Genomic DNA, 6,000 nt, shown 5'->3' on the forward strand with positions numbered 1-6,000 from the left:
AGTATACCAATATAACTATTTAAACTTGGAACTATTAAGCTATCTTTTTTCTCTTTTTTGTAAGTATCTCAAGCTGAAATGACTGTCAGCATGATGAGGAACATGCCAGTATATGCTGCCAATTTGAGATAGTTCATATCCCAGGACTTTTTTAGAATTGTCTATATGCCAATCTTGAGAAAATTTCAGTTACTTGCAGAGTTTTCCTTTGTGCAGAAGTGAACTCAGTTCAGATATTTTGACTTCACTACTAAAAGTGTGTAAGTCAGTTTTCTATAACTGGAGACAACTGACTCAACATTTAAAATAATTCTAGGTGTCTCTAGGATTACTATATATTAACGCAAAAAGGGTTATAACCACATACTACAATAACTACAATAATTAAAATAACATAAAATTACAAACAAATTCATGGCACTCAGATTTAGTAGGTATGTATGGCCCTTACACATTTATTTATCCTAATAATTTGTTCTGATGGCAAAAATGTACCCAAGTAGGAAGAATAATGTTAGAAGGCATGGAGTAATCTTGCATTTTTCATTATAATTTCATATATAATTTCATTTTTCATATATAATTTTGTTTTTAATGCATAGTTACCATGCATTAAAAACCAACCTTCTTTTTAGCCTCTTTAAATAAACACAGTTAACACAATCAAGATGACAGAGATTTTCAGGGATCACCTTATCAAGTTGCCCATTTCTAAGAGTATTTGGAAGCAGATATTACTAAAAACAGTTGTTAGGGTGCCATAATTGCCTTAAGGTAATATTGATTGTAAGTATCTTCAGTGTCCAGAAGTTTTCCCGAAAAATAACTTCAAATATAAACTTCACGTGATAATTTATTTTTTTAATTTACAATAGTTTATTTTTGTTTTGTTGTTTTCGAAAATGGTTGCGATCAAGGTGACACATGCATACGTGATCAGAGAGGCAGTTAATTAGGACGATAGATGCCTGAATCAAGATTTGCTGTTCTGTTTGTGTTTCATATGTTGCAAAAATAATATATTCACAGCAAAGTTTTTGATGGTTTGGCTGTCAACGCTATGGATATTATAACTGTCCCTCAGGCTTTGCTGATGAGTCTACATGTATCAGGTTGTCTCCTTCCTCTACTTATCTTCCCTCATTGCCGCTCTAATAGGATCGAAGTAATTGTAAATCTCTCCCATTGAGTTATTTTTTCAAGTTTTGAAATTTTTAGTGTATAAATTGTTAAGTTTTGATAACCTACATTTTAGTTTATTTACTTATTTTCATGGTACATATTTAAGGCATACATATATGCCATGAAATTATTACTACAATCAAGCCAATTAACATATCCATCACCTTTCATAGTTTTATTTTTATGTGATTGGCAAGAGCACCTAAAAAATATACTTTTAGAAAATTTTCAGTATAGAATATGATATTATTGACTATTGGTATCATACTATACTTTAGATACAACTTACTCATCCTACATGACTGCCAGTTTGTACCCTTTGATCTGCTTTTTTTCGTTTCCTCTTAATCCTTATCCCTGATGACCACCATTCTACTGTTTCTGTATACTTGGCTTGTTTTTAGATAGCACATAGAAGTGAGATCATGAAGCATTTTTCTTTCCATGTCTGGTTTTATTTTACTTAGCATAATGCCATCCAGGTTCATCCATATCATCAAAAATGGCAATTTTAATGTTTTTTAAGATTGAATACTATATACATAATATTTATATTATTATTACAGAGTTTATAAGATTATAATATATATATTATAACTATATATCATAATTTGTTTATCCAATTGTTTTCATAGCTTGGCTATTGTGAACTATACTGCAATAAACATGGGAATACAGATATATCTTTCATACACTGATTTCAGTTCCTTTGGGTGTATACCCAGCAGGGGGATTGCGGAGTCATACAGTAACTCTATTTTAAATTTTTGAGGAACCCTCATACCGTTTCCCAAAATGGATGTATCAGTTTACATTCCCACCAGCAGTGAACATGGGTTTCCTTTTTCCACACCCTCATCACACTTCTCTCTTTTTTATATAATAACCATCCTAACAGTTGTGAAATGATATATTTGTTTTGATTAACATTTTTCTGATTAATGATGTTGAGCACCTTTTCATACACTTGTTGCCCTTCATATATCTTTTTTAAATAACGTCTATTCAGATACTTTGGCTATTTATCAGTCGGATTGTTTTTTGACATTGAGTTGTGTGAGATTTTTATTTCACATGTCAACCCTTATCTGACATATGGTTTGTAAATATTCTCTCCCATTCTGCAGGCTGTCTTTTCATTTTGTTGAGTGTTTGCTGTGCAGAAGCTTTTTATGCACTGCATTTTGATGCAATCTCACTTGTTTATTTTTGCTTTTGTTGCCTGAGCTTTTGGTGTGATAGCCAAAAAACCATTGTCAAGGCCCGTATCAAGGAGTTGTTTTCTCTGTGTTTTCTTCTGGGAATTTTATACTTTCAGGTCTTACACATAGGCTTTTAATCCACCTTGAGTTGGTTTTGTTCACAGTCTAAGATAAGGGTCCAGTTTTATTCTTTTATATGTAGATAACCAGACTCTCACTGTTGCTTCTTCACAGGAACCATTCTTTGCCCCAGTTTTGGCCAAGTACCTTCTACACCACCTTCAAGTCTAAGTGCAACAGAAAATGTACCTTTCTCAGGAAAGACATTTATTGTTCACTCATAATTCGGTCTTTAATAGACATATCCAATAGAATATACAGTTCGCAAGATTAAAAACAAGGTTTCTATTGCTTCATAAGGAGCAAGCACATTTTTGAAGCACAGGGTAATTCTTGACAATGAAACCTGCAACTCATTATGATTTTTAAGTTGTGTGATGTGGATACCCAGCATTCTCATGATGGGGCTGTGCTTTCTTACATTTTCAGTGATGAAGAAGACATGCCAACAGAGGGTTAGTTCCAGATAAAATGAAATGTTCCAAACAGTATGTATTGTTTATTTGAATCATCTGTGGGGGAAGGAAAGATAATTTTCCAAAGGACATTCCTCCTAAATTCTGTCTTAAAGTTGTTTGTAAGTAGAAGATTGAGTTTATATTACAAGACTATAATGTCTTTATTAAATTCACTGTGCCATCTTTAATCAAATAAGTAAATGCATTATTTATTTCCAAGTTTGAAGCACACATTCTCTTCAGCTGAAATGCCAATTCTGGAGGAAAACATATCCAATAATAAATGAAACTGAAGGTAATTTTTACTTTTTATTATTCTTGTAGCATTTAAAGGCCATAAGCCGGTCTTATATCTAGTTGCATGTTGTCAGGAAATATGCTTTTTGAAACTATTCTCATGAATATGAAATTAACCTCAATAAATAATTTATTTTTGAACTGTTATTTCTTGCTAATTAAATATCTTTGGCCAAAACATTTTTAATCCTCCTCTTTGTTCTTTGAGAAATTTTGACAATAAATTCAAAACTTTTAATGGAGAATATTTAAAAGGTCTTCTTAGAATAAAAAAAAATTTTACTTTTTTTTCATCAAAGTTGTATATCCCTATATTTCTAATGTTTAGGACATAAACAATTAGATGTGATTATGACCACTAAATAACTAAGAACAATATACATTTTTAGATTTCAGGCTTTAAAAGTAAAACACTTGTTAGAATTTTATGGTTAAATCATGTTGTTTGTAACATGAAAGAAAAGAAAATCATCGTGTTAGATATCAAAATATAATAATGATGTATCATCTCTTTCAGAGATCTCTGAACAACATCATAAAACCTGAACATGTTACTTTTCAGTAATATTTGAGTGATGAAGGCATCAAAAACTTGGAACAAAATAAGATTAAAGCAGAATAATTGCTTAAAAATTAGGTCTAAATTCTAGTTCTCTTGCTTGTGGGAAAGCTTTGGTCAAGTAAGTAACCTCTGATTTCTCATTTTCTTCATCTATAAAGACAGAAAAATTCAATTCATCCTACTTTGTTAAACTCTGTGAGAAAGCTGCATAACTTTGAAATTTTGTGGTAGCATAGAATTTTTTAACCATCTAGATTATTAAAAATTCATTTAAAAATTAGCTATTTTTTGAAGTACAAATTCTAATAAATTCTATAACTTTGAAAAAATAATTTTTCAAATTTGGAAAACTTCAGGCTACATGGCTAAATCAGAGGGCAATACAGCATATATACACCAATATATATCAAATTTTTCTTGTAAAATTTTAGAGATTCTTAAGTTTTACAGAAGCTTATTCACAAAAAGGGTTGCTACAAATTCAGAAATATATCTTTCAGCCTCTTTCATTAATTGGAAAACATTATATAATCAGAGTCCCACCTGTCCAAAGTACATGATAAAATATAGCATCCTGAAATAAGTATTTGTTATTTTTATTGCTTATGTTGTGAAATCGAAGCTTATTGCAAAGTAAATCAAATAAATTATTCTGTTCTGTGCTTATAAAAGTGAGATTTCAGACCCAATTGTAGATAATTCGCCATCATCATGGAAACAGATAAGGTTGCTAAGTCAGTTATTTGTTCTTTCTTTCCCTTCTCCTGGGAGTCCAGTAAATGATTATTGAAAAAAGTGCTTATCAAAAAACTATTTTGAGCAACATAATTTAGAAGCAATATTATTAAGACACAAGCATTTTTAAGAGAGTTATGAAATATGCATAGAAATGATCAATAAAATCAAAATGTGTGAAATACCACACAACAGTATACGTGATTGTTATGGGGGTGCAAAGTTCAAGTATTCTAAGGTGAATGTGAAGTTCTGGAAAGTACTTTTTGGCCATTGACGAGGACTTTGTTTCAATGAAGGAAGCAAGAAGGGAGTGGTGAGGCAGGGACACTGGGCATCATGTTGAACAAATAGTAAAGACCAAAGACAGATTCTGGAAAATGGATGGCTTCTTGAGAGAAAAATTATGTTTGTGCTACCAGCTTGACTTATTACTCTTATATAAGCAACTTCTAAATAAATGAAACCAAATTTGATTATGTTAGGTATTGCCTGGACAGAGACTTGGATTTTGGAGAAATTCAGGGCATAATTTTCTTGAATTCAAATCATGTAGATCATTGATTCTCAAAGAGTGGTCTTTGATCCAACAACATCGGTGTTACATTGAGACGTCAATTCTTGGACCCCCAGATCTGTTGAATCAGAAACTCAGGAAATCTCAGCGGTCTCTTTTGCAGCACGTCCCCTGGGTGACTCCATTGCACAGTGGAGTTTGAAAACCACTGCTGTGGACAAACAACCGAAGTCCCTCTAAGGCCGTCTGGCACTAGCTGTGGCAGCCCGTTAAGTGTGGCTCCTGCAGGACCATCCCTTGTTCACTCTATTAAAGTTTAGTGGTAGATGGAAAGATAACAAACGATAGGGTACAATTTTGTGTCTAAACCATAATCCGCGAAATAATCTATTTTCAATCTTCTAACTAGAAGGTACTTCACTCAAATTTAAGCTATTCTAAATAACAACATTTTTCTGAATTAAGAAGACATAGAGTCAAAGGACCAGGCAATCAATTACTAATTAGTGGTTAGTTAACAAGAAATAAATAAAACTACTATCAGAATGTCATTTACATAGGCAAAGCATAGCCAGGTAGGTAGATCATATTAGAAGGATTATAAGATGAATAACTACAAATCTATTCTGTAACACTAGAGACTATAAAAATGACAAAAATTTAATTATCAAATAAACAAATATTGTAAGATTCCTTCACAGTGGTTTATCTTCATTATTGGAAGAGTGCTTTAGTACAAACTTTCTAGGCTCAGTTTGCAGAATTTATCAAGAATTTTAAAAATATGGCCATTGACACATTAATATGGTTAAACAATCATCTTAAGGGAATAGAAATCTAAGCCAAGCACTAAAGAACCAGGAACTGAAAAGGCAAAAGGGACTAAGTGATGGAAAGAGCAAGAGGGAGAGATGTGAGACCTTGCAC

The 6,000-nt window shown here is 32.0% G+C and overlaps 1 long non-coding RNA gene across 1 annotated transcript in view; it reads left to right on the forward strand.

Moving 5' to 3' along the window:
* LOC134735468 (uncharacterized) overlaps nt 1-3,069 on the forward strand; it is a 63,304-nt gene extending 60,235 nt beyond the window's left edge. Inside the window, exon 3 of the long non-coding RNA XR_010118606.1 lies at nt 2,934-3,069. This is a non-coding gene — a long non-coding RNA (uncharacterized lncRNA). The remainder of the gene's footprint in view (nt 1-2,933) is intronic.
* The last annotated feature ends 2,931 nt before the right edge of the window (nt 3,070-6,000 follow it).

The sequence above is a fragment of the Symphalangus syndactylus genome, chromosome 21, assembly GCF_028878055.3.
Source record: "Symphalangus syndactylus isolate Jambi chromosome 21, NHGRI_mSymSyn1-v2.1_pri, whole genome shotgun sequence".
NCBI classification, from domain to species: domain Eukaryota; kingdom Metazoa; phylum Chordata; class Mammalia; order Primates; family Hylobatidae; genus Symphalangus; species Symphalangus syndactylus.